Genomic DNA, 3,736 nt, shown 5'->3' with positions numbered 1-3,736 from the left:
CTGTGCCACCTTGTAATAAGATTATTTCAGCTGGGCTTGTTGCATGTTTACACCATCTCATGGAAGGGTAGTGAAGGTCACAAGACCCTCATGAGAATATTCAGCTGCCTCCTACCACCTGTTGTATGCAGCTCTGCCTTACCTATATATGACCTCAGGAACGGGATAGATTATATAGGCCAGGACAGACAGAGGAAGTGGGTTCCATCTAGGTTGCTATAGGGAAGCCTTCATCCCTGCTATGTAAATGCTTTTCAGGTGTGGTCTATTGAAGGTGAAAGATCACCACTCCTGTAAATAACCCCTCAGCTATGCTCTGTAATGAAACCCAATAAATGTACTGTTCCCTGGAGTGAACTTCAGATGAATCATGCCTTGGCTTGTTGTTGAAACCTAAAGAGATGGGGCAGATGTTATGTCTCCCTCTGGGAAACAACATCATGTATCTTACACAATAGTTCTAATAAAAATTGGACTTCAAATCCACATTTATGGGGTTCTGCCTTGTGCCATCAATTGTTCCATATATTGTCTAGTTTAATCTTCAAAATAAATAAATGTTATTACCATTTTAAAAATGTGTTAAAGGAAAATCAAAAAAGTGTAGGCACTTACCTTAGGCACTAAGCCAATGAGAGTAGTGCAGACATGCAGACCCAAAAGTCTAGGTGAACATCAGCATTCTTTCACTATGCTGCATTTAATGTGATACCTGATAAGACTCACATGTACTGGACATTAAGCATTCTATACATCCCTTGTGCATTTCTTAATTGTCTCAAGACAATGAGATAATCTCTATAACTAAATTAGTCATCAAAGGCTGAAGAGAGACACCTAGGAAGAAAATGGCAAAATTAGGAATTAAATTTAAACCAGCCCATCTAATTTCAATAGTTAATCTTTTCCCAGCATAGCATACTGACTTTTAACTGTGACAAAAACCACAATTCAATCTATATGAGAGCATTTTAGACCACAATTTGTGAGCTAAGAGAGGTGTCATGGTGGATGCCTGTAATTCTCACACCCCAGAAGCAGAAGCATCATGAGTTTCAGGGCAGCCTGGATTACATGGTGAATTCCAAAACAGGATAGGCTGCATGTAAAGACTTTCTCAATAAATCAAGTAACAACAACAAAATTAAGGAGGTCATGCTTCAAAGTCACTTCCAGAATTTGTTCCAAATATCCTAGTGTCTGTCTTAGGAGATTTAGTTACTAGAGAGACAATGAATATGTATCACTCATCTAAATTTTCATTCACTTCACTTATACATGAACAGTTGTGTTATATAATGCATTTTTCCAAATTCTATCATGGTGCATAGTTTTTCATATAGTCAGATTAATAAAACATGAAAAAATGATTCATTCAGTAGAAGACAACTAAATAGACAAACATCATGAATCACTTAAAAGGGGAAATGTGTATAATTCAATTTTGTACAGTAACTTAGGCTGTGGGTAGGTAAGCATAAAACTCCCTGAATAAATTAATATATAGTGTTTGCTTTGCATCATAATTTGTAATAATGCAGAGAAAAATTAGCATGTCCCCTGTGTATTACATATTCTGTTTTCAAATTATTGCTGTTTGATATACTATATCTTGATCATATCCACTCGACACTCCCTTCCTCCAATTCACTCCAATTCCCTTGAACACATCTCCCTCCCAACTTCATGGACTCTCTTTTTTATAGCCTACTGAGTCCAAGTCCACCCAATGCTGCTCATATATGCATGGATGTATAACTTATTATAACAGGTTATTCACTGTGGCCTGGGCAACTATAATTAGCTATCCGCCAAAGAAAGCTGACTCTGCCTTCCCCAGCAGCCACCAGATGCCAGTGGCACATCAGCCCTTCTCCCGAGTCCTACTGTAAGAAGGTTTCATGCAGATATCCACAGCTCCTCTGAGTGCATATGTATGGCAGCCAGGTCATGCTCAGAGAACAGCATTTCACAACAACCCTCCCTGTTCTCCAGCTCTTGCAGCCTCGCTGCTGCCCCTGCCCTCCTCAAGCCTTATTTGGGGGAGGAGGGAGGCTGATACAAATGTCCCATCTATATGTCAAGAAATTAATTCTGGGCTGGAGGGGTGGCTCAGAGATTAAGAGCACTGGCTGCTCTTCCTGAGGTCCTGAGTTCAGTTCCCAGCAACCACATGGTGGCTCACAAACATCTATAATGAGATATGGTGCCCTCTTCTGTCATGCAGACATACATGTAGGCATAACACTGTGTACATAATAAATTTAAAAAAAACTTTAAAAAATGAATTATATTTTTGCAAAGACAATAGATGTGCTTAGCATACCAGGAGTTTGTGAATCTCAATTGTTTAATATTTTAATCACATGTAGCACTGTCAGTCTTTTAACATTTTAACCACTTTATGAACATGGTCTGTCACTGTGGCTTTAGTCTGCATCAAGGAATCACTATTCTTTTTTTTTTTTTTTATTAGAAACTGATTTATTGAGTAGCCTACCTAAAGCACTGCTTGTACTGAGTATTTTCTTTTTTTTATTTTTATTTTACAATACTATTCAGTTCTACATAATAGCCACAGATTCCCTTGTTCTCCTCCTTCCTGCCCCCTCCCCTTCCCCCCAGTCCACCTCCCATTCCCACCTCCTAGATCAAGGTCTCCCCCGAGGACTGGGATCGACCTGATAGACTCAGTCCAGGCAGGTCCAGTCCCCTCCTCCCAGATTGAGCCAAGCATCCCTGCATAAGTCCCAGGTTTCAAACAGCTAACTCATGCAACGAGCCCAGGACCTGGTACCACTGCCTAGATGCCTCCCAAACAGATCAAGCCAATTGACTGTCTCACCTTTTCAGAGGGCCTGATCCAATTGGGGGCCCCTTAGCCTTTGGTTCATAGTTCATGTGTTTCCATTCGTTTGGTTATTTGTCCCTGTGCTTTATCCAACCTTGGTTTCAACAATTCTCGCTCATATAAACCCTCCTCTTTCTCACCAATTAGACTCCCAGCGCTCCACCCCGGGCCTAGCCATAATGGAATACTACTCAGCAGAGAAAAACAATGACATCATGAGGTTTGCAGGCAAATGGATGGATCTAGAAAAAATCATCCTGAGTGAGGTAACCCAGACTCAGAAAGATAAATATGGTATGTACTCACTCATAGGAGGATGCTAGATGTGGAACAAGGATGACTGGACTGCTACTCACATCACCAGTGAGGCTACCTGGAAAACAGGACCCCAAGAAAGACACAGAGAAATGGATGAGATCTACATGAACAGCCTGGACATGAGTGGGAGCAATGAAGGGCGAGGGTCGAGGGAAAGAGAGCAGGAGATCCTAGCTGGATCAAGAAAAGAGAGGGAGAACAAGGAATAGGAGACCATGGTAAATGAAGACCACATGAGAAAAGGAAGAAACAAAGAGCTAAAGAGGCCCACAGAAGTCCACAAAGATAACCCCACAAAAGACTGCTGGCAATGGAATCACTATTCTTTTTGTTTGTTTGTTTGTTTGTTTGTTTGTTTTTTTGTTTTTTTGTTTTTTCAAGACAGGGTTTCTCTGCATAGCTTTGCGCCTTTCCTGGAGCTCACTTGGTAGCCCAGGCTGGCCTCGAACTCACAGAGATCCGCCTGGCTCTGCCTCCCGAGTGCTGGGATTAAAGGCATGCGCCACCACCGCCCGGCAGGAATCACTATTCTTAAAGATTATATTAACAACTGAGAATACCAGTGTT

This window comes from Peromyscus leucopus, chromosome 14 (genome assembly GCF_004664715.2).
Source record: "Peromyscus leucopus breed LL Stock chromosome 14, UCI_PerLeu_2.1, whole genome shotgun sequence".
NCBI classification, from domain to species: domain Eukaryota; kingdom Metazoa; phylum Chordata; class Mammalia; order Rodentia; family Cricetidae; genus Peromyscus; species Peromyscus leucopus.
The sequence above is the reverse complement of the archived record's forward strand: the minus strand, read 5'-3'. Positions refer to the sequence as shown.